The sequence below is a fragment of the Microtus oregoni genome, unplaced genomic scaffold (genome assembly GCF_018167655.1).
Source record: "Microtus oregoni isolate MIOR12 unplaced genomic scaffold, Mior012 000026F_ref0000081, whole genome shotgun sequence".
Classification (NCBI taxonomy): Eukaryota; Metazoa; Chordata; class Mammalia; order Rodentia; family Cricetidae; genus Microtus; species Microtus oregoni.
The window spans coordinates 11,465,001-11,491,729 of NW_024543085.1; the positions used below are offsets into that span (position 1 = coordinate 11,465,001).

The window sequence follows — 26,729 nt, forward strand, 5'->3', positions numbered from 1 at the left end:
AACATTACTAATTTGAATAAGAGTTACTAGCAGAATATTTACATGAAAATGCTAAATAGTCGGATGATAAAGTGCTGAGAAAGGGAAGTGGGAAACCACATTTACACTTCATTTGAAGACAACAAAAGTAAATAGAAAATACTCATTCAAAGGTATATGGGTAAATATTTGAAAATAATTGATCAGAATTCAAACTAGATTTCTTTCTTTAAAGAAATCTATGACATAAGGTGGTTGTGAGATCATAGCCTATATCATTGAATTCTGATGACAAAATTGAGTGGTCCAGGCACCTTGTAGAACTTTTAAATTTTTTCCTTATAATTTGTTATATTTTAAATATGAAATTAGTTGTAAAATCTTAAAATCTGGATTACTGTCTTTCTCTTTCCTGTACACACACGAAAATATGGCATTTATATTCTAGATGTCCTGAAAGCTTCAAGCTTCTCATGACTAATTGTTTCTTTACCTACTAAGAACTGTTCTTCATTGAACCTGCAGACTGTACTTCATTGGAAGCTGCACCTGGTCTGCTCTGTACTTTTTCTCTTTATACACTTATTTGTAAACCTCAGATGCTTCCTCCCATTATTCAATGTGCCGTTTGCCTCCAAACCTAGTATGACCTATGACCTGCATCCACCTTTCTAAGTGAAACAAACTGGGATTGCAAGAGAAAACCAGAAACAGATGCCTCTACTGTTCTAGTCTTGGTTGCCCCTGGGTCTTCCAGGACATTTGAATGTTCTTTAGAACCTACTCACTATGTATCTCAAAGGGTTCAACTATTATCCAACTCAACTTTCAGAAATACAAATGTGGGAATGCTGTGAATAGGATTGAGATGAGTTAAGACTTAGAAGAGAACTCATTAGGAGCGTGTGTACCTAGGAGTCACTTTAAGCCAGCAGATCAGCTCAGGAAGGCAAACCTTGTCTGTATTTGTGGAAACTGCATCATATGATTTTCATTACAAAGCAAAGTATTTGAAATAAAGAACTTAGAAGGTGGAATTTTTTTATCACAGTTTTAGAGGTTTCAATATGGAATGCTTCTATCCTCTGAGTTTGGGTTGCCACATCATGGGGGAAAGAGTTCGGTATATTTCATGGTTGCTAAAAATTGATGAGTGTGCAGAGTCCTCAGTGACTCCGTCACTGAGAACACCTTCAATGATGCAATTTCCTTCCATCAACCCCACCTCTTAAAGGTTCTATAACCTTAAAATATCACCATAGTCTTGAAACCAAAGCTTCGTACTCAAACATCTAATTTATTTTTTAATTTATTAATGTCAACATAATGGAATTAAGTATTATAATCTCAAATAGCTATATTGTAAAGTAGTATCATGGGATATAACAACAACTAAAATGGACAATAATCTTTGAATAAATAATCAAACGATGAATAAATAATAATTAGTCATATTTGGCATGAATAAATAAAAAGTTTTAGGAGTAAAGGGCTAATCACATTTGAGCTGTATTTGAAACACATCCATTCCAGGCAATGAAGAATGGTCAAACTGTTTTTCTCGTGGACACAGGCTCACCATGCACCAGCCACTGTAAGAAGGTCTTTTCATTTTATCTAACTTAATGACTGTAGTTAGTTACAAGAACTATAATTTCATTATACAGAACAAATTTTACTGACAAATGTACTATGCATAGTTTTGCTGACTGTCGGTTGATGTGAATGTATCAACTTTATGACAAATTAAAAAAAAATTAAGACAAAAAGTGAGGAGGGTTTCTGAGGATTTCTGGGTAGGAATAACCTGACCTCACTAAGGGAGATGGAAAGACCCAAGTACTGTGGATATCACCATTCTCTCTCTGGGATTCTGAACCCATGTGGAGAAGGGGAATTGAGAAGTAGCATGCTGTCAGATATTTGTTGATAAAATTTGTGTTGCTGTTTTATCTTCAATTAATCTTCAGTTAATCCAAATAAAGAGGGCAAGGAAAGTAGCAATTTGTAACTAGAAAAATGTTTTTAAGAGGTACTTTCCTCCCCATATAAAATTAGTTTTAGTGTTTAGTCTGTTATTTATATTGATTCACATTGTTTAAAATTTCCCAAAACAGGGAACCCTGATTGCTCTTCTAGCTGATGAAGGAGGGGGACTTTATCGGGGGAGAGGGAGGGAAATGGGAGGCGGTGGCGGGGAGGAGGCAGAAATCTTTAATAAATAAATAAATAAATAAATAAATAAATAAATAAAATAATAAAAAAATTTCCCAAAACATAAGAAAAACATGAATCACCAGTGTGATGTGTCTAGTTTCTGAGCAAAAACAAATTTTAAAGTACTGTTATAACCTTTCACAAAACATCAATATTTTATTTCTAATTTTTCCCACAAAGGTATCCCTCTATATTGTAATATTACTTAGTAGAAGAAATTCAGTGATTTTTTTAAGATAACTCACCAGATATGATCTGGCATATGGTAAGAATTGAAGATGATTATTTTAATATGTAATTTTAATAAAGCAGAAAATATCCATTATCAAAAACTTACATTTCTTAAAATTTATGTAATAAGTTGAATTATTTTAACTTCACTGATGTTCTTAATACCAAAGATCAGATATTCATATAGCAAATTCCCCTATCTTTGCAAAATGAATGACTGTATTTCCTAACACCTAATAGATTTATTATGGAATTATGATATAATTAGGCAGCATCTGCGTAATGTATTCTAATTTGCCCAGGATGCCTTGCATGAGCAAGCATTCTCCAAGCTTGGTACCGTTTAAAATCATTCTTACTATACATTTCTTGTTCACTTACGGAGCCCGTTCTACATATTTCTGGTCTACCTTAGGCTTCTGAAATCATCTCTTTTTATTATTCCATTAAAGTTTTTAAAAATGGATTTCTCTTACTCTTTTCTAATCATCCTGTCATTCTTTAGCCTTGAGATGTTAAAATGAATGAGTAAAAATGTTTAAAATGTAATTGTCTCAGTCAGTCCATCCAGAGTCATGGATTTGCAAAATTATGTCAGTCTTTTAAAAATACATTTGAGGAGGCTTTTCTACTCATTTGGATTTTAATATTAATTTTCTCTTGCTCTGCTGCTTAGCTATGGAAATGAAAAAGTATATAGTTGTGGGTTTCTTTTTCAGTGGTGTTGAAGTACTATAATTTTATTGATTTTTAATGTTCAACAAGGCAGTTTCTACATTCCTGTTTACTGCAACCCTAACGGAAAATAGAATGAAATTTCTACTTTCTAATAGGAAGAAAAACTAGTTTAATGCGTTCTGTCATGATTTACCAAAAGTATACTTTCTCCCCAGATCAAACAAATAAGAGAAGTCTCTTGAAGTTTGACCCTCGCCTACTCTGTAAATAGAAGAATTTTCTGGAGAAAATAAGACTGCAAGCACGAAGAAAAAGACAGCTGCGGCCAGAGAGAGGGCTAAAGCTCCCCCTCCACTCGTAAGTCAGCAGCGCTCTATGTTCTCCGTCACTCATGACAGTTTACATTGAGATTTTAGTAAAAAATTAAACGTTGACAATTTGTTTGTATTGTTTGTACTATGTCCACAAATATGCAGTTGTTTGTTTAGTAACTTTTGCATTTTGATTTGTGTTAAATATTTACTGACTCAATCTACGACGACCAATTCATTAGAATATTAATATCCAATGCAAAATGGATTAATTCTCATTGCTTTTTTGATGGTGAATTATTAAGGACTTGATAATGTTCTGATGTAAAAATATTACTTAATTTAGTATTAGGAGGAGTGCCAATTTTTAGTCTTATTACTGCATAGTCTGGCTTTTTCCCTTGGTGTACTTTTTCATATCTGAGAATAAGACTATTGTACTATGCCTGTTTAAACCCACCACATGGTCATCCTGACATTACAAAGTCTTTTACTTTATCTCCCATACTGAGACTGTATTGGACTGAAATTCTATCAAATTTTTCATCTAAATAGAGTGGAAAGAATATTTATTATTTTAGGAAAATCTTTTTTAATTTTGTTTCGTTTTATTGAAAATTACTTTTTATCTCCGACAATATAATCTGATTAGAGTTCCCCTCTATCAACTCCTCCTAGTTCTTCCTCTCCTCCCTTCCCATCTGGATCCTCCCCCATCCTGACTCCCATTAAAAACCAAATAGGCTTCTAAGGGATAATGATAAAATGCATTGAATTATAATAAGATAGAACAACAACTAATACATCAGAATAGGATAAACAAGCCAGAGTAAAATAGACAAGAAAACACACATGAAACAGACACTTGTTCATGCACTCAGCAAGCTCATAAAAACACTAAACTAGGAGACAACATATATGTATGGTAAAAAGAGAGAAACACACACACACACACTCTCTATATATATATAATGTATAAAATCAGTAAAATCCCTGACACGTCAGTATAAGACAAAAACTTCCGAAGATACCACTCATTTCACATTCTGCTGCCCATCTAGTTCTTGCAATGCAGCCTTCACTTATAGTAATTTGTTTTCCCTGTGAGATTTCCTCAGAGAAAAGAAAATTTTTACTTGCATGTGGTTATCACTTTCCTTGGGATCTATCTGTTGCCACTACGTCCTTATCTATACCTATCATCTCTGATTCTATGGATTGTTGGTTATTATTAGCTAATATCTACATAAATGAATACATAAAATAATTCTCTTTCTGGTTTTAGATGAACTTACATGGAAAAACTTGTATTTTTATTTCCAAGTTCCATTCATTTATCTGTGAATTTCATAAGTTCATTCTTTTTCACAGCTGCATAATATTTCATTGTGTAAATGTACCACATTCCCTAATCCATTCATTTATTGAGGGACATCTAAGTTGCTTCAAGATTCTAATTATTATGAATAATGTGTTTGTGAATAATGAATGTGTTTAAGAAAGTGTCTTCGTGGTTGGGTGATGTATCCATAGGGTGTATGCCTAAGAGTGGTAAGCTAGATCTAGAGGGTTACAGATACCAATCTTTCTGAGGAATTGTTACACTCAATTGCATATTGCCTATATAATGGTGCAGTCCCACAAGCAATCGATGAGTCTTTCCATTACTACACATCCTTGCCAGCCTGACGTGCTACTTGTATTATTAATCTTAGACATTCTGACAAGTGCAAGGTAAAATCTCAGATTTGATTTTTGTTTCTCTGATGACTAAGGAAGTTGCCTACTTCTTTATGTGTTTTATAGCCATTTTACTTACCCCTTTTGAGAATTTACTCTCTAGCTCAGTACTCCATATTGAATTGCCTATTTCGTTATATCTAGCTATTTTATTTTGAAATATATTTTTGATATTAGCTTTCTATTGGACATCTAGTTACTATCTTCTATTATGTAGGCTGTAAGTTTGCCTGAATGACTCAATCTGAGACATGCTGAAGCTTCTCAGTTTCATGAGGTCCCATTATTGTTAATTGTTGATCTTAGTGCCCGTGCTAATGCTCTATGAAGAAAGTCATAGAACTTCTTCTTCTAAAGTCTTGCCTATTTGCTCCAGTTAATCTACTTTTATTTTGAGACACTTATCCATTTGAAGTTGAGATTTGCATAGGGCAGCAAGTATGGATCTATGTGGAATCATACACAAAACCATCAAGTTTGTTGAAGATGCTGTCCTTTCCCAGTATGTACTTATGCTTTGCTTATAAAAAATCAGGTGTTCATAGGTATATGGACTTATGTGCATGTATTCAGTTTAATCCGTTGACCAGCATATCTGTTTTGAGCAAATATCATTCTGTTATTATTATTACACTCTGTGGTACAGTTTGAGGTCTGGCATGGTTATACATGCTGAAGTGCTTTTCTTATTATTGTTTTAGCTAACTTTGTATTTTTGTGATTTCATGCCCTGTAAATTGTCTGTGAAAAATTGTGGTAGAGCTTTTAATGTCAATTTCAATGAATCTATAGATTCTTCTAGGTAGAATGGCCATGTTTGCTCTATTAATTCTAATGAACCATGCAAGTGGATCTCTGTGAGTTCAAGGCCAACCTGGTCTACAACAACTAGTTCCAGGACAGGTCCTATAGCTGTTTAAAGAAGGAGTACATATACCACTGAAATAGAACCGACAACTCTAGAATAGACTCAAACTATATAATCCTCTTATCTTTGACAAGGGAGTAAAGGCAGTTCAATAATGGATAACCTTTTCAATAAATGGTGCTCGATATTTATATAACAACATTTCTAAATCAGATCTAGACACCAGATTTCACCTTTCACAAAATGAGCGGTAAATGGAAGAAAAAACTAGTAGAAAGGAAAGAGAAATTATAAATATCTTTAGGCTTGGTGAGGATAGTTTAGATATGGACCATAATCTTGCTTTACGAGAGGAAGATGTAAGCTGTAAGATTGGCATTCTGAAGACAGGGAAGACAAATTGCAATCTGAGTACATATACTCATAAATGATTTTTGATAAAGAATTTATACTCTTAATAAAAAAGCCTTAAAACTCAATAATTAGCTTATGAAGCAAATCTCAGCAGAATGTGCACATCATAATCCCAGTACTGTGGTGGCAGAGACAGGTCGATAGATAGTTGGTAGTGTGATTAGGCTGTAAGCCTAGTCAAATCTGTGATATCAAGCAAATGAAAGACCTTTTCTTATAAAACAACTTTTGAAACACAATTAGTAAAAACTCAGAGACAAATATTGGGGTTCAACCTGATGACCCAAAAAAAACAAAACAGCCAGTCACTGTATTTTACCTCTACCTCAGTTCGAAATGGTGATCCTGCCTCCAGGAATGTCAGAATGACATTGTGCCTACAGTAGTCTGCTCACATTTTATAATCCTTTCTAGGACTCAGATTAAAAGCATGCACCATCCAGTTTTTAAGACACCTAGTGTGGCTCCTGGGATTAACGGTTTGTGTTACCATTGTCTGGTCTGTAAGGCTGACCCATGGGGCTGTTTTCCTCTCTGATCTTCAGACAAGCTTTATTCATTAAGATACAAATGAAATGCCTCTACAAATGTTAGTGAAGGTATAATACCCTATGCGTGAGCTCTAGTATTCACATGACACACATTAGCACACACACATTTGCACATGCGTGTACCTACTGGACACGATATCTAAATATATCCAAAACTAAATAAAATACACATAAATAAATGATTATATAGAAGATTACCATTATTGTGTATCATTAGCAAATTGCAATGAAGGCAATAAAATACCAATGTGCACCTATTGGGAACGGCTAAATCCACAAGTGAAGATGAGGATTTCAAACACTGGGGCTCTGAGTCACTCCTGTTGGGATGTATACTAATACATCTAGTTGTAACAAGAGGTAGCATTTTCTTAACAAAATTAACTGTAGGCTTAATTTACAATCCAACAGTATATGCCATAATAATTACCCAAATGAGTTGAAAATTTACGTCACACAAGAATGTTCATAGCAGGGTTATTTTATTATCCGCTAGGGCTTTAATCCTGTTGGGAGCTGTGAACCCCCAGATCCTGAATTTCTGGTAAACAACTTGTTTTCCTCTGCTCTGCAACAGCCTGCAGCTGCTCTGAGCAGGAGACCGTGATGGCAGGAGAGTAGTTTGGCTAGGACGTGGCTATCACTTAAGGATCCCTATATAAGCTGCCTCTGGACACAATAAAGGAGGCATTCTTGGGGCAGTCTTGTTTCAAGGATGACCCGCGTCTCTGTCTGTCTGTGTGTCTTTGTGTGTTTCTATCTCCAGCCCCTTGCCCGGTTCAAGAACTGTATGGTAGCACGCAGAGCACAGACAGGAGTGGTGCATCACAGAACCCTCCGCATACTTCCTGCTCCTAAGCTAGAGCCTCGTTCCTGGGTATAGCAAGTTGAACAACTTTAACTTGGTTAAACAACCCAAAGTTTCTCTGGTCAGTGAATGAGTAGATAAACAAGCTCTGATGCATACAGAAAATGTTTCTTTAGTTGTTCAATAATAAAAGAAATGAGCTACCAAGCCACAAAAACATAGACGGCCCTGAGATACAGACAGTTGAGAAGAAGAATTATGTGGAAAGGTGATATACAATATATGGTTTTAGGAGGTAAAGAAGAGGGATGAATAGGAAGAACACAGACATTTCAAGGTAGTGAGTTTGTTTTCTATGATAATGTTCTGTATGATAAATGATGGATATTTGACATAGTATATTTAGTAAAACCCAATGAAATGATAAAATTAAAGAGTTAATTCTAGGGTTGTGAAATTATAGCATGATATGTTCATTGATTGACAAATATCCCACAGACGCATGTTCCTGTTAGAGGAACTGTGTGTGTGGGGGTGTAGAGGTGTGGTGGGGAGGGGGTGCACCACAACTCTGCTTTCTGTTCAGTTTTCCTGTAATCTAATGTGCTCTAAAACACTAAGGACATTAATCAAATAAAAATTGTGCTGTATATCCCATTTTAGAAACTTTCTGCATGTCTAATGTAATTCACAGCAAAACAGAATTTAACACACATTCGTCATGATTTTTGTTAAGCAGAATTCTAAGAAAAGCTAGGATAATTTCAAATTTAATCCATCGACAATGAATATTCAAATTTAGAAAGATGAATTTATTAACTTAGTATTTTGTGATATTACAGAAGAGCTTGTTTTATTTGGAGAAAGTATACCGGGGAGCAACTCTACACTTGTATACATATGCTAACCTTTATGAAAAAATATGTACCTAAGATACTCTTGTTTTGAATTTAAGAAAAATATTAGTCCAAAATTTGATGGAAACTTTAATAACATTAAATATAATAGCATTCATTATGCAGTATTAAGTTCCTCTTTTTTTATTTGTTCATTGTTTTTTTCTGAATTTTAGGTTATTGAGATAGAATTGTCTTATGTAGCCCAGGATGGCCTCTATCTCATGATCTGGGCTTATAAGCATGTACCACACCAACTTCCTTTCCTCAACTTTTCAGGTAGCTTTTATACAAACTTCTTTCTCAGAAACACTTACAACACTTAGTGTAATCACTTAAGTGGGTTTTGATTTTTGAAATTACGTTGACAGGTTGAAAAAAGAAAATGTAGCACATACCTTTATAATTCTTTGACTATAAATTTGAAATAAAATCATAATTTAATTTTTAAAGAGATTAATAAGCATATTTTAGTATCTCTTTGTTTTCTTTCTTTATCCAGCCAATTCCCACTGTTTTTTGTTTTATTCTTTCATTTTCGGTAGTTTCAGTTGGCTAAATTTTCCGAAGGGGGAATACAATATTATTTACTTGGATGGCACTAAGAGAAACCAGGATTTATTATTCATAAAAAATTAAATATAAAACCCCCTTATCTTCAGGCTCTGAATATAGCTAGGCTCAACACAAATGTCTAGGGAAAATGCATCTGTTGCTGTTGCAATTTTTTTTTGTTTCTCCAAAAACTTGGCATTTATAAAATATCTAAGATTTTGATTTTTCTTGGCCAAAGCTCAGATTACCAGGGAATTGCATTTTGAACATATTCAACTAAGAATTATCTTTGTAGCAACTTTTCCTTTGCCATATTGATTTTTTGGGACTAAAATCAGATTTTTTTTTTTTAAGAGAGAAAAATCTATGTTTCTTCTTCGTGCCAAGGTACATTTTTTTTCTATGTGAGAAAGGCATAAAGCAATGCTGATAGGCTACTCAAAACTTCGCTTAGCTCCCTGTGGAGGAGAAAGCTCCATTTGGAGTTGTCTGACCTGGGATCAAGTGTTTGCTCTGTCACTTACAATATTTCTTAATTATGGGTGAGTCTGCATGTGAAAATTTTCTTATAGGATTCTGTCAGTGTTAAATGATCAAATATAAAGCATGCCTGCATAGAACAGTCATCCATTTCCTGTATTTTTCCCCTGTCATTTCATTTAAGTGTTTGCTCACAAATAAATGTATATGTTTAGAATATGTATGCAATTATAATATACATATGTACAGTTTGTATGTCTTTCTGAAAAATATATGTAATGTTTTAAAGAGTCATGGTACTTTTAAAGCTCTGAAGCAGAGATTTCTTCTGGAAATGATAAAATTTTGGAATTTGGAAAATATGGATTCTATCACCACATGGAAATTTTTAAAAACTTATTTCTTGGTACCCTTGTTTTTATGTAACATTTTATTAACCTGTGTGTACTGTTCTTACATCCTTATTAAAGATCTGACATTAATACTTATTTTACAAATTCCCAGTGCACAAGAGAAGAATAGTATTATTTGTTTTCCCAAGTGTGTAATTCAGAGAATAACGGATTACTACATATTGATTAGACTTCGAAACCATGTGCCTCGAGAAGATGTATAGGAATATGAGAGACAAAGGAATGTATCCATTACAAGCCTAGAAAGAGAGGTGTCAGTTTTGACAAGAAAGACATGCAAGTTAGGAGATGAATCTTTCTGAAAGTAAGCCTGATGTTCCTTGGGTTTAGTGTTCATTCAATAAGGTGCCAGCTTCCTAAAAAGCTCTGGGCATCTCTTTATAATTGAGTCAGATATTTGTACGGTAGAAATTTCACAAATCGTGATATAATTTTCCACATAATCTCTTACTATGATCTAGATTTTACATTCAGGCCACTGTCTCCCTCCTCTCCTCCCATGCCCTTCCCCAACCCTGACTCTGTCCCCCAACCCCAATCTACTCTTCTTCCTTTTCTGTTCAGAAGGGGGCAGGTTTTCCTTGAGTATCAAAAAAACATGGCATGTTTCTGTTTAGGAAAGGACAATTGATATCTTCAGGCAATAGCCTGTGTACTTATCTATTTTCTCGGAATTTGTGTTTTTGTGACTGCTAAATACTGATAAAGCCTTCCCTGAAGCTTGCTCTTAGACACTAAAGTAGGTGTTGTTAGCGGAAACCAAAATGTCCAAATGAAAGAACGGAATCCCCTGACCTAAATCTGAGTTTATATTCATCATAAAAGACTCAACTCTTAGTTTCCGCCGATCATTCTTTCTTTTTGCAAATAGTTAAAAACATGCATTTCAGCATATTTTCAGAATTTAATGACAAGACTTTATCATTAAGATTTTTTGAGAAACACAAAATGCCTATGAAGCCCCCTGCCTGTTTGTTGGGTTGGTTGTTTATCCTCCAAGTCTGTTTGCAAGTGTCTGCTGCAGTGCTCTCTCGAGCAAGGGGCAGAGTATTTTTGGAACCCAGAGTTCTTTTCTGTGGATGTCCATAGTCTAAATCTGTGGTACTGACATTTGTGTCTGTATAACTATTACACACATGCTCCACTTTCATTCTTGCTTTCGGTAATACATAAAGGGGGAAGAAACAGGTCTTCGGTCAGATATTATGGGCTGGTTTGAAAATATATGTTTTCAACATATATGACCTAGTGATCATTTCCACTTAAATTGCTTAAATCTTCAATGGTTTATTGTTGTAGAACTTAAAGCCTCCCAATTTGTTACTTTAAATAAGGAAAATAAATTTTTCCATATCCGAGTTATATTTTAGATTTTGGCCAAAGACATTAAGTATATTAAAATCTAAAATCTCATTTAAATGCAAACCCACAATGTCAGGTAGCTTAAGCTATTAAAAAAGCATTTCTGGAATGTAGTCAGGAATGATGCTTGTTTAGTAATATGGCAGTTGTAGGTTCGTCTCCAGATCCATGACTTCGTATCTGAGGAATTGGCTATCTTTCCAGTACTAGGCATAGTTTTCTTCTTGTTTGGATTTTAGGTCTACTAAGAGAACTGGAATGTACTGCCAAGCTGTGAGTGTCACTAGTAAATAATTAGGATTCTTATGCCACGCTGGTCATTGTTGTGCTTCGTGTGTGTTCTACCTGGTAGGACTATTGGTTGCCTCCTTCATTTGGATGGAAGTTTGCATAGTACCTTCTGGTACTGTGAAGGCTAGTCCTCAGGGTAAAGACTTTCAGGTAGGTTTATCTGATCTGGTCAAACGACTTCTGAATGCTTTTCACGAAAAAATAATTTTAAAAATCTTCATTCTAGAATCCAAAGTTAAAGGTTTTTTTTTTTCAGATTTGCTATTTGAAATGGTCTAAAAATTGATAAAAATAGGATAATAAGCATTAAGATATCCAGATCTGAAATTTGTTAATATTTTGTTTTGTTATTTTGTATCATAGGTTTTAAAAAGCCACAAATACATGCAGAATGATGTCACTGTAGCTTGGGTCTAGAATTACTTACTATTTACTTAACGGAAGATAGAGTTCTATCTAAAATCCTTCTAAAATAATGTTTTCAGTATATATGTTGAAACATACAAGTTTAAGACTTTTAGTTCTTTTAAAGTAAACATTGCACTAGCTGAATTATACTCACATGTGGCAGACTACACAAATTTTAAATGTGCGTTTGATAATCTTTCGTGGGATGAATGAACTTGTGTAAACTGTATACAACTCATGAAACATAACTTTAACTTTAGATGTCTCCCCTTCACCTGTCCCTTTGCGGTCCGCTAGTAGCTTTCACTCCTGCCCCCCCCCCCCTCCTTTTATTAAAGGCATTAAATCATGACTTTTTCTTTCTTTCTTTTTTATTGATTTTTATTGAGCTCTATATTTTTCTCTGCTCCCCTCCCTACTCTCCCCTCTTTGCAAGCTAAGCCTATTCTGACTTACCACCCCATTAGCTTGTTTGTGGGGTAGGCGGGGACTGGCTTTCTGTTTTCAGGATTAGTTTTCCTGTTTCCTCCTTGGTGTCATGTGTAGTGAGTAGACTACTCTGTTTCCTTCTCTGATGTCACTCCAATTGTGTGACTACACCACCGTTTATTTAGATTCCTTCTATTCTTGGTAATTTGCCTTGTTCTCCTGCCTCATGCTGTTTAGCACTAACACTGCTCTGAAAATTAACATGCCTGCATTTTACATATTATGCACATACCTGAGTAAAAAATTTTGCATTGTTGTTAATTGGTCATGAATGCTTTGCTGTTTAGTCTTTCTTTGTCAACCTGAAACCAACGAGAGTCTTGGTAAGAGGAAACACTAATTAAGGAATTGGCGCCATCATATTAATCTGTAGTTAGGTATATGGGTCATTTCCTAAGTATTAATTGATATAAAAGGGCCTAAACTGTTCTGGGAAGTGCTATCCACAGGCAGGTGAGCCTAGATGATATCCAGAAGGTAGGTGAGCCAGTCACGGAAAGTAAACCTGCAATCAGCCTTCCTCAAGTTCTCTGCTTATGGTATTTTATTTGTGCTTTAACAAATAAAGTTTGCCTGAAGATCAAAGAGTGTCTCTAGTCACACTAATTAGTCATAGAGGTCAGGCAGTGTGGTACACAATTTTAATCTCAGTACTCAGGAGGCAGAGGCAGATTGGTCTCTGGGAGTTCAAGGCTACCCTGAACTTCACAAGATTGAATCAGTATAAAAGAGAAACAGAGAGACGTGATGATGGCTCTCTTTAATCCCTTTACTAGGGAGGTTTAGATGCAAAGTGATATGTCTGGGCAGAGAGAGGAATATAAAACAGGAGGAGACAGGAGCTCAGGATTTAGACTAAGGATTCACAGGAACAGGATCTGGTTTGAGGATTTGGTAGTGGTTAAGAACTAGTGTCTGGCTGCTCTGCTTCTCTAATCTTTCAGCTTTCACCCCCCTAATATCTGACTCTGGGCTTTTTTATTAAGACCAATTAGAATTCAAGCAACAAGTTTCTTCCTCCAAATTCCTGCAAGGAATGTGTACATTCATATGATGTTGCCTCTATGTTGGGCAAAGTTTGGTAAGATGGGACTTGCTGAGATTTAGCTGGAGAGATGACAGCCCCTGCAATGAACATCAAGCAAACTTGTTTAATAATTTGCGTTGTTATCACTATGTTTCCTTGGAAATGGTCATTCTAGTGTCCATAATGTCAGCTCATAAATCTTTGAAGATTCTTTACCTGAGTCTTCCATTTCTCTTTAAAACATATCTATTGTATACTTTTTTAATCCCTTTTTATTTTTCTTATTTTTTAGTGGCATGACTCACAAGTAATTTGGACAATTTAAACAACCAGATTCATACATTCTCTAATGTTTGTATTGATGATCTGATTCTATGAAAAACAATGAAATAATTCAAAACTTGATTTATTTGATCATATTTTATATGACAATAAAATTTCTTTTTAAAAATCATGGCTAAGGATACCACTAGGATATGTGACTTTTTTATTAGTTAGAAGAACAGAAGAAGTCAGTGATGCTACCATGACCAGAGGAAGACCTTTACTCTACATTCTTCAATTTGCAGCATTTTTTCAAAGAAAGTAATCTAATTAGTTTATTTGTTACCATTTTTAAACATAATTTTCATTTTCTTCCATTGCTATTTTTTTCATAAGGATTCTTAATTAGTCTTGATCTAGTCAACCCCTCTTGTTTCTGTTCATATGAGAAATATATATTACTACACATTATATTTTGGTCATCATCACTCTCCTATTCCACGAACAAATATATATTAAATTAACAAATGAGAATGAATTTTTAACTCTTCATTCCATTGTGATTTTCTACAATAATGGTATTAGTATATTTTTCTTTTTTCTTTTCTCCCTTCCCCCTTTCTTTTTTCTTCCCTTTCCTTTCTCCATCTCTTCTTCCATATTTCTGTCTCAAACACATTTTGTCCAAGTGCTAGAATTGAAGTCACTATATATTCCAGACAGCCATCAATCACAATTTTGATTTTTTTACCTCACAAGTACACACCTTATTATGAGCATCGCATTAATAATTTTTAACCCAGTATTCCATTAAAGCCAGCTTTCTATTTTTCTAACCCTTTATACTTAACTCTTCATTAACAAAAAATTTTGGCTTACTGGCTAAGGTAAAAATGTTTTGGTGAACTTTGTACCTTTTGATAATATTTATTATAATTTAAGTAATCTATGATTGTTACTTTTATTACTCCTTAATCTATATAGATCATAAATTGAGAAAATTCAAAATATTTGAGTTTGGATTTTTCTTTATGGAGATGAATGGCAATAACTATGATGTTTTAATGTAAATACTTATTTAAAAAGTAACTCATTTTCCACTACATTAAACAAATTTACTTCATAAGGGGTCATCTTATTTCCCAACTTTTATAATTGTGAACTTGTGTTATGTATCTTTTGACACTATGGCCCCAATGCTGGAGTGATATTGATACAATATGGATTCAATAAAATATTCTCTGAAAATAATTTGATGTTCTTTTTTAGAAAAATAAATTGTCTATTATATTTTAATTCAAGGTGAATTTAGTCTCTTGCCTTAGTCTTCAATTCTTAGGATCAATGTAGGAAGCAATGTGAAGACTGTATTATGTGTAAGATATTCTCATATTTTGAAGCTTTATTGTATGTATTTTAGGAGATTATATTTTTTTATTTTTATTTTATTTTATTTTATTTGGTTTTTTGAGACAGGGTTTCTCTGTGGTTTTGGAGCCTTTCCTGGAACTAGCTCTTGTAGACCAGGCTGGTCTCGAACAAAGAAAAAAGCAAAAAAACTATATTTTTTCATTATACGTATGAATCCAAGTTTCCACTTCCTCTTCCTATTCTCTCGACTTACCCCTCCCTCCCATCCCCCATCCACTCCTCAGAGATGGTAAGGCACATTGCTTTGGGGAAGGTCCAAGGCCCTCCCTATTATGTCTAGGCTGAGCAAGGTGTTCATTCAAAGAAAATAGGTTCCCAAAACATCAGTACAAACAGTAGTGATAAATCCTGGTGCCATTGCCAGTAGCCCCTCAGTCTGCCCCAGCCATGCAATTGTCAACCACATTCAGAGTTTGGTCCTATGCTTGTTCCTTCCCAGTCTGGCTGGTTGGTGACCTCCCATTAGTTCAGGTAGACTGTTTCAGTGAGGGTACCCATCATGGCCTTGACCTCTTTGCTCATATTCTCATTCCTCCCAATCTTTAACTGAACTTTGGGAGCCCAGTCCAGTGCTCTGATGCGGGTCTCTGCCGCTGTTTCCCTAAGTTGCTGGATGAAGGTTCTATGGTGATGTTTAAGATATTCATTAGTGTTACTACAGGGCAAAGCCACTTTGGGAACCATCTCCTCTATTGCTTAAGGTCTTAGATGGGGTCATCCTTGTGGATTCCTGAGAATTTCTCTGGAGCCCGATTTCTTGTTAGCCCCACAATGACTCCCTTAATCAAACTATCTCTTTCCTTGCTCTCATCTCTGTTCTTCCTCCATCTCAACTATTCGGTTCCCTCAAGTTCTCCTCCCCCCTCCCCTTCTCCTCTCCTCTCTTCTTCCTATTCTAATCTCCTTACTCCCCTTACCCCAATGCTCCCAATTTTGTTAGATGATCTTGTCTTTTCTCCATTTCCATGTGGATCTACACACGTTTTTCTTAGAGTTCACTTTGGTACTTAGCTTCTCTAGGAGAAGCTAGTATCCACTTAAGGGTGAGTACATATCATGTTCATCTTTCTGAGTCTGGGTTACCTAATTCAGGGTGTTTTTTTTTCTAGTTTTATCCATTTGCATGCAAATTTCAAGATGTCTTTGTTAATGCTGAGTAGTACTGTAATGTGTAAATGTGCTACTTTTCTTTATATATTCTTTGGTTCAGCGACATCTAGGTTGTTTCCATGTTCTGGATATTACAAATAATGCTGTTATGAACATAGTTGAACAAATATCTTTCTAGAATGATTGAGCATCTTTTGGGTATATGCCCAAGAGTGGTATTGCTGGATCCTGATGTAGGTTGATTCTCAATTTTCTGAGAAACCACCATACTTACTTCCAAAGTGGTTGAACAAGTTTGCATTCCCACCAGCAATGGATAAGGGTTCCCCTTACTCCATATCCTCTCCAGTATAAGCTATCATCGGTGTTTTTGATCTTAGCTATTTTGGCAGATGTAAGATGGTATCTCAGAGTTGTTTTGATTTGCATTTCCCTTTTGGCTAAGAATGTTGAACATTTCTTTAAATGTTTTTTGGCCATTTGAGATTCTTCTATTGAGAATTCTCTGTTTAGTTATGTACACCATTTTTAATTGGGTTATTTAGAATGTTGATGCTAATTTCTTGAGTTCTTCATATATTTTGAAGATCACTCCTTTGTCTGATGTAGGGGATGGTGAAGATCTTTTCCCATCCAGTAGGCTGTCTTTTTTTTGTTATTAAAAAATAGCTTAATGTTAATTTAATTTTATTTTTTTAATTTATTCATTTATTAAAGATTTCTGTCTCTTCCCCACCACCGCCTCCCATTTCCCTCCCCCTCCCCCAATCAAGTCCCCCTCCCTCCTCAGCCCAAAGAGCAGTCAGGATTCCCTGCCCTGTGGGAAGTCCAAGGAACCCCCACCTCCATCCAGGTCTAGTAAGGTGAGCATCCAAACTGCCTAGGCTCCCCCAAAGCCAGTACGTGCAGTAGGATCAAAAACCCATTGCCATTGTTCTTGAGTTCTCAGTAGTCCTCATTATCCGCTATGTTCAGCGAGTCCGGTTTTATCCCAGGCTTTTTCAGTTCCAGGCCAGCTGGCCTTGGTGAGTTCCCGATAGAACATCCCCATTGTCTCAGATTGTGGGCGCACCCCTCGCGGTCCTGAGTTCCTTGCTCGTGCTCTCTCTCCTTCTGCTCCTGATTTGGATCTTGAGATTTCAGTCCGGTGCTCCAATGTGGGTCTTTGTCTCTGTCTCCTTTTATCGCGTAGGCTGTCCTTTTGTCTTATTGACTGTATCCTTTGCTTTAGAGAAGCTTCTCAGTTTAGGAGGTCCCATTTATTTATTGTTACTCTCAAAGTCTGTGCTACTGGGGTTATATGTAGGAAAAGGTCTCCTGTGTCCATTCATAGAAGACCACTTCCCACTTCTCTTCTATTAGGTTCAATGTTGTCAGATTTATATTGAGGTCTTTAATCCATTTGTACTCGAATTTTGTGCATGAGAATAGATATGGAACTATTATCATTCTTCTACAGGTTGACAACGAGTTATGCCAGCACCATTTGTTGAAGATGCTTTCTTTTTTCCATTGTATGATTTTAGCTTTTTTTGGTCAAAAATCAGTTGCTAATAGGTGTATGGGTTAATATTCGAGACTTCGATTCTATTCCATTGGTCAACCTCTCTTGTTTTATCCAAGCTGTTTCCATTGTTGTAGGTCTGTAATCGAGTTTGATGTTAGGGATGCTGATGCCTTTTAGGAGATAATATTAATAATTAAGTAAATGCTCACTGCATTTAATTAAAAACCATGGCCACAAAATGGTGGGTTTATATGTACATTTGGATAATAAAAATAGAATATAAAACATTATTATTGCAGCTTACTTGAAGGAGATAGAGATACTGTTAATAGTTGTGAACATGTTTACCGGAGTTGGAACTCTTATGTATTTTTTTCCCTGCACTTTAACCTTCAAACCTGTTGATGACTACTTTTTTTTTTTTTTATCTCCCCTGGAACATTCTGCAGACCACATACATGAGACTCAGTGACTCACTGTATTTTTGAGTCACAGAGCCAGAACTTGAAACCTTAGATGTTTTTAAACTGAATCACTGACTATCCTCTGCTGGACTCGGTCATTGTTTTGTAAATGCACCCAAGAGAAGATAAATGTATCATGTACGTTTTTAAATAAAACAAGTCTGTATGGGATCAGTGATAAGAACTGACTTGACTGATTTAGAAGATAAGGTTTTGATAGAAAGATGAAAGAGATTCCTGTATACAGAATGGTTCAGCTTCTAAATCAGAATCAGCCTTGCCTTGTAATACCTTAAGATGACTATGATGCTCAGACATGGTATAAAGCCACACTTCAGTATAAATAGCAGACGAAATGAAAAAAAAAATCCCACTTGATAAGGCTATATAGTGCAGTTCTGTTATTTAGCTTTATTTACTTGCTTTCCCTGAATCTATTACTTTCTTGCCTTATATTTTCTTAGGTATTCTGTAAGTCGAGTTTGCCCTACAGTTATGTATCACATAAACTTATTTATGGTGTCTTTTCTTTTATAATTAAATTTTACCAGCAAAAACTCAAATAGGCTAAGGTACTTGATAATTATTTATACCAACCAACTGTTGGAAGTATTGAAAACTGAAGCTAACTCTTTGGTAATCAAATATCCTTTATTATTAAAGAGGGGAAAATATGCAGGTATACATGATGCCAAGGACATACTTAGCAGTAATTAAAAAAAAAAGCAGTTTCTGTAGCCTCTAGAAAAGAAGTATGTTTTGTTCTAACATTTAGTTAGTAGTTGAGTTTAAATATTTATGTAAGTCTATCTTAGGACTTATTTAGCCTTTTATTTTTTCATTTATTTTGAATATTAAAAGATATTCACATTAGGAAGGACATATTCTTATCAGCTCTAATGAGTTTTCTGGGATAAATGAATTAAGTATAAACAACTATTGTATTTGTTCTTTTTGTCAGAAAAAATTCAAGCTCAAGATTGTAGTCATATAATTGAAAGGGCCAATACCATTCAATTCTCGAATCTATCTGTAAAAACGGAATTCTTAAAACATATACACAAAAGAAAATATGGTGCCAGTTGAATTTTATATTATGTTCAGTTGAATAATTAGACAACTGAAGAACATTTAATGCTGATCAGAAAAATGGTTCCTTTTTGTATTTATAAATGCACGCAGTATAGACCATCTCTGGCAAAGTGAAGTTGTGGGTGCAGTGGGGGTGGGGAAGAGTAACACTTGTGTTATGTTAAATCTGAGGAAGAATTGCACTTGACAGTTTTTCTTTGCAGAATGCAGGGAAGGCTGAAGGCTTTTGTGCAGTTCAAAGAGCACATTCCGCAGATACATCAGTTGTTGGTTGCCTGCAGGGATTCTCAGAATCTGGGGTGGATGAAGAGGTCTGTATCACAAAAGTCCAGGCTGTTGTGCTGTGGGTTTGCAAAGAAGAACACACTTGTAAGCCCTTGAGAAGTTATTTATAAAATAGCTTCATATTATGAGAGTATATTTTCAATATAGTACTTTTGTATCATTTTTTAATTGATACAGTATCAGATGATGCTCTTGTTTAGCCTCTGCTGACTCTTGTTCTTTAGTAATTTGTCCTCAGATTAAGATTTACATGTATGTCTTTGGAAACATAACATTACTCATTATAATAGCTGCCAGTTAAAATGTATAGAGAAATATAAATGAATTATATATCACCATTATATATTCAATTACCATTTATGCAATTAGCATATTAAGCCATTTTAGCAATTTAATATGTCTCTTAAGAGAGCTTTCTTTAATAGAAAATATGCCAAAGGGTAGCTTTTTGTTTGATATGTCAGGTCTTGTATTGAATTAACACTTTTATCCTTACTGTAAAGAAGATACAGTGATATTTCTGCTAACTGAAATAATATAGCCAAAAGTTCTTTGAAAACTGCATTTTGTGGGACAGATTTAAATTAGCATATCTACATTTGTTGAAATTTCTGGTGCTATGTGTCATATAAGTATTTTAAACTACCTTATTCAGCAAAATGTACCAACATTGTTATCTTTTCTGTAAGTCTTAGATATAATGGAAAATAGTTAATTAGTGAAGCACCCTTATAATGCTGGGGTTTAGGAAAGGCTTTCAGTGTTGTATCTTGACCTATTCTTGTATTCACAAGACAGTGAGACAAAATGTTTTGTTGAGTCTAGATGTATTTTATCTGATTTATCATTCTCAGTTGTGGGATTAAATGCTGGCCTATGCAGCAAAAGAAACATTCGACTTGGAATTTGCTGTTGAATATCTTCTCTTCTGAAGGTTTAAAAAATAGTTCTATTTAAAATAGTTTTAAAATAGTGGGTAAGATCGCTTTCCCTGTAAGCACAAGGAGAGTCTGAGTTTGAATACACGGCATGCATGTAAAAATCTAGGAATCCCGTGTGTGTTTGGAACTGAAGCATTGGGAAGCAGAAGCAGTAGCATCTTGAGAGCTCTCTGACTTACCCCAAATAGTGAGCTTTTGGTTCAATAAGAAACTTGTTCTCAAGTCAGTAAATGGAGAGAGACAGAGACAAATACCCGAGGTCATGCTTTGCCTGACACACGTGTGTACTAAAGCACACCCACCTGAACACTTACATGCTTGTTCACTCTATTTCCCGACACAAACAAATTTCTTTATTTTTACCTTTTAAGATTTGTTACTATCAAATTAGTGAATGCTTAAAACATTCAGTCTTCTATTCAAATAATTTAGTAGCACCAAGTACTGATCATGCCAATGAAAAAGTCCATGCTTTAATTACCTTTTTGGGAATTTCATACAGCATATTCTGATCATATTCAGGCCGTCCATTCAGATTTAAAGAACAACATAGGAGACTGATTTAATGTAGAACTTCAAGAATTTTCCTTTTTTATATACAGGATGTGAGTTGAAAACATAGTAAGTAAAGGGATCTATTAATGAAGGGGTCCAGCAAGAGGTAGAGAAATGAACGAGAGAGAGTGATAGAATATGTGACTATGATCATGTACTATACATGCATGCATGCATGCATACATACATACACACACACAAATGCAATGATTTTGTACAATTTTAGTGCCTCTTTTTTCTACAGTTAATATACAGTAATAAAATAGATAGATAAACCAGAGAGATAATTTCACTGGCAAAGTGTTTACCAATATAAGGACCTAAGTTCAATTCTTAGAATCCATGGTAAAATAAACAATAAAGACAGGTTAGCTATGATTCCTAACACCCATGTAAAAACAAGCAACAAATGCAAGCCGCTATGTTAGGATGTCCTTGTAATCCTAGGATTGATGTGGAGGAGACAGATGGAGCATTGGGTTTCACTGTCCAGTCAGCAATGGCTCCTAATATTATTTTCATATTTTTAAATATAGACCTCTATTACCAATATTAGAAAAAAGATAGCCTTTTCCTTCAGTCTTCAAATGTCTGTTCCATGACTGGTTATATGGATATAAGCTCCTGCCACTCTTGACTGTCACATTTTGATTTTACTATCAGAGCATACTTAGCATTGCTTTCTCAAGATGGCTGCTGAGCTATAACACTCTGAGTTCAAGAAAACCCAAAGGCCTTTTGATGCCAGAATTTCGACTCTCCTCATTATTTTAATAAGGAAGGAAATAATTTTATTTTTTATTATTTTATTACTAAACAAAAATCCTTTGGCATGAATAGCGCATTAAGCCATTATTAGCTATTCTCATGCTTACTCAGTAGCTAATGTGATAGAATTAGTTTCTAAAAAATGGGCAAGTAATAAGAAGGGTCGCTGAAAGTGAGGTTTGCCTTTAGTAGTTCATGATGTCTATGAACAGAAAGTCCACATGAGCTATGCAGAAAAGAGTATTATTATATCAACAACCACAAATCCTTAGTAACATAATGTTGCATGAGGCTGCTGACATTTGCCAATGTAAAATCCTATTCATTCAGTAATATTCAGTATGCATTTGGCACACATACACAAAGACACACACACACATATCCATGTATGCACACATGCTGACGTGTGTGTTATATATGAATGTATGTGTTCGCATGTACATGCATGCAGTATGGCGAGAAGTTAATGTTTAATATCTTTCTCTATCAATTTACAGCTTAATATTCAAGACATATTTTCTGAATCTTTATATTGCCATCTCAGCTACACTGGTTGGTCAACGGGCTATACCTGTCTCTGCGTCCCTTACCATGACACACTGGGCTACAGATGTCCACCACCACATCTGGATTATACAAGGGTTATAGGTGTACACTACCACATCTGGATTACAGAAGGGATATAAGTGTACGCCACCATGTCTGGTTTATACAAAGGTTACAGATGTCCATAACCACAGATGTCCATAACCACAGCTGGGATATATATGGGTTACAGATGTCTACCACCACATCTTGGTTTAACATGGGTTATAGGTGCCCAACACCACATCTGGGTTTTACTTGAGTTATAAGTATCTACCACCACATCTGGGTTTCACATGGGTAATAGGTGTTCACCACCACATCTGGCTTTTGCATGGTTTATAGGTGTCCACCACCACATATAGGTTATTGGTGTACGACTTCACATTTGAGTTCTACACGGGTAATAGTTGTCCACTACTCAGGTTTGGGTTTCACCTGAGTAGCAGGTGTCCACCACCGCATCTGGATTATACATGGGTTCTAAGTGTCCACCACATCTGGATTATAATTGCATTATATGTTCCATCACAATAATTTGGGTTATATGTGGATGCTAAGAGTCTGAACAAAGACTTTTGTGCTTGCGTAGCAACCAGTTTACTCATTGATCCCTCTTCCCAGCTTACCAGCTATGTAACCTCATATATAGATGTTCTTTGACACGTATTACATTGATAATAACAGGTTTGAGTAACAGCAGAGTTCACAAATTGTTAAACCCCACAGCTAGGGATTCAATATGTCAGACTTGATGCTGACTCTTCTGTCATTTGCTCCTTGTTAGGGTACCTTATGTTACTCTTTTTTTTTTTTTTTGGTTGACTTCATTCATCACCATATCACCATACCTTTACCTTTGAGCATATCTGAAATGTATCTTGATTTAAGTAAATAGGTTAAGTCTTCTATGTACCTGATTCACAACAATACCTATGAAAGAGTATCCTTTGCTCTGACTTCCTATGTAGTACTACACAGTGAACATATTTTTATGTTCTCTTGTAACAACACATTAATGCATGCCTATGTGAGAGAGAGATGAAAGAGACAGAGACAAAGAGAGTTAGCTTGTTTGTTTTTCTTTGAAATTTCAAAATCATCAAAAATGGGCCTATACCCACATTCCTTTGGGTTGTAATTATTGACAATACAATAATGACTCCCATGAAACATTCAGTATGACACATATCTGGGTTGCCTCACATTTCTATTTCCAGTTTTATGTGAAATGGAGAAGTTGCTGAAAATATCTGAACTTTGGTCAATCTCAAAGACTTATACTAGAAATTGAATCAAATATCTATGAGGCACAGTGTTTAGCTTAGTTCCTGAAACATAGTATGTACTCAGTACATGATAGCTCTTGGTATCACTGTTTAGTATCACTCTTAATAAATATCCAGAGTCATGGAATGTCAACAGGACTACAACTATTAAAGGATTTTATTTTATTTATTTTTATTTTTTTATTTTTTTTTTGGTTTTTCGAGACAGGGTTTCTCTGTGGTTTTGGAGCCTGTCCTGGAACTAGCTCTTGTAGACCAGGCTGGTCTCGAACTCACAGAGGTCCACCTGCCTCTGCCTCCCAAGTGCTGGGATTAAAGGCGTGCGCCACCACCGCCCGGCAAGGATTTTATTTTAAAATTTAGGGTTGCATGTGACAAAAACGTTTCCTTTAAAACATATATAACACATGCATATAGTTATAACACAATATATATTACACATTATATATACATATACACATAAACACACACACATGCTTTGTGGTTGTAACCCACTGGGTAGAATTCTTAGGTCCCCATGGACTGTTCTTCAGCTGCCTAACCTAGTTTAAATGATACCTTTTCTGTAATTTTGTGCTTATTGCCTGACTAAAGTATCTTATGGCTTTATTCTCTTGTTCTTTTCCACAGAAAATTCCTCCTGCTTCTTTTTGGCAGATAAATATATTTGTTTAGTTCTCATTTCTGTACAATTTTGCAAATTCCATGAGGGTATCTGTGTGAGAGTCACAGTGGGTTTAGTCTGAGATTCAACACTTTGAACATCAATAAATGAATGAATTTGGGGCTCATGGATTATTTACTATTTGGAATGTCTGAAGTTGTTTATGAACATACTAGTTCTGTTTCATTGGGAAACTCAGAGTTACACATCTGGATTCAAATTTCTCTTGTTTATATGCCTAATATTTTCATTCCATTTTTTTCTATTCCTTCCTCTTATCTGGCCATGCCTATCTTTTATCCAAAAGGCACATGAATTGTTGCATTCAAAATCAGAATATGTAGACACAAAAGTCAATATAAAAGGATATCTTAGTGACAGTAGTAAAATGACTTTCTGCTTGAGTGGGAAGGGTTTTGTTTGTGTGGTGTATGAAGAAGGAAATGGGAAACTATAATTTCTTAGGTGAGTCCAGTCAGACTTTTCCCAAGATGCCTAGTGCTGCAAATTTCACATATGTATGGGATGAACAAGGAGGCTTCGTCATTTGTCCCCAGAATCATCCAAATATGCAGTGTTTTGTGAACTGCTTGTTCAACTATAACATATATTAGCTTTCTGTCTTAAGTTTTCATACTGGAAGGTTTATAGTTTTTTTAATGGTTCTTAACAGTCAGTTTTATATGATTTATTTAAAAGCAATAAGTATATTCCATGTCTTTTTTAAAGCTTTTTCATTTTTAACTATAAACATCTCTCTCTCTCTCTCTCTCTCTCTATCTATCTATCTCTCTTTCTCTCTCTTGCTCTATGTGTGTGTGTGTGTGTGTGTGTATGTGTGTGTGGTGTGTGTGTGTGTGTGTGTGTGTGTGTATGTGTGTGTGCAGGTGTCCAGTGGAGTCATAACAATGTATCAGATCCTATGGAGCTGGTGTTATAGGTAGTTGTCAGCTGCCCTCCATGTGCTTTCTGAACTTAATTTGGAACCTCTGCAAGAGCATAATGCCTTATTAACTTCTGATCTGTCCTTCTAGCCTCTCCTGTTTTTATTCCTGAAACTGGGCAATCTATATTAGAAATATCATATCCATATGCATATACATAGATGCATTTGGTTTTAAGTTACCTTTAAAGAAAGAGACAGAAACATTCTCTTCATACAAAATTTCCAAGTTTTAGATTATGCTCTCTGTTCTACAACTGTTAAGTCCCTACCTTCCTGGGGGGTGAGGATGAAGAGAAAAGCTTTGCATTTTTATGATTAATGATACCTGAATATAATGTCTGTCTGCCCATAAAGCAGTTCCATTGGAGGATTAAAAACATACAAATTTGTAATATCTGTCTGCTTTTATTAATAGACATTTTAAGAATAGTGTTAGGTTTATAGAAAAATATGGCTATTAAATATACAAGGTATCATTTCTTTCTTTTTTTCTTTTTATTATTATTCTTATTACAAATTTTCCCTCCTCCTCACATTTCTCTCCTCCTCCCCCACCCCCCTCCCCCTCCAGTCCAAGGAGCAGTCAGGGTTCCCTGCCCTGTGGGAAGTCCAAGGTCCTTCCCCCTCCATCCATGTCTAGAAAGGTGTGCATCCAAACAGACTAGGTTCCCACACAGTCAGTACATGCAGTAGAATCAAAACCCAGTGCCATTGTTTTTGGCTTCTCAGTCAGCCCTCCTTGTAAGCCACATTCAGAGACTCCGGTTTGATCACATGCTCCATCAATCCCAATCCAGCTGGCCTTGGTGAGTTCCCATTAGATCAGCCCCACCATCACAGTGGGTGGGCTCACCCCTCGTGGTCCTGACTTCCTTGCTCATGTTCTTTCTCCTTCTGCTCCTCATTTGTACCTTGGGAGCTCAGTCCAGTGCTCCAATGTGGTCTCTGTCTCTATCTCCATCCATCGCCAGATGAAGGTTCTATGTTGATATGCAAGATATTCATCAGTGTGGCTATAGGATAGGGCCAGCTCAAGGCGCCCTCTCCTCAGCTGCTCGAGGAACAAGCTGGGGACATCTCCTTGGACACCTGGGAACCCCTCTAGAGTCC

The 26,729-nt window shown here is 35.5% G+C and overlaps 1 protein-coding gene across 1 annotated transcript in view; it reads left to right on the forward strand.

Moving 5' to 3' along the window:
• Foxp2 (forkhead box P2) overlaps positions 1 to 26,729 on the forward strand; it is a 494,130-nt gene that overhangs the window by 64,071 nt on the left and 403,330 nt on the right. Inside the window, exon 2 of the mRNA XM_041675445.1 lies at positions 3,321 to 3,462. The gene's annotated coding sequence lies outside the window, so the exon portion shown is untranslated. The remainder of the gene's footprint in view (positions 1 to 3,320; positions 3,463 to 26,729) is intronic.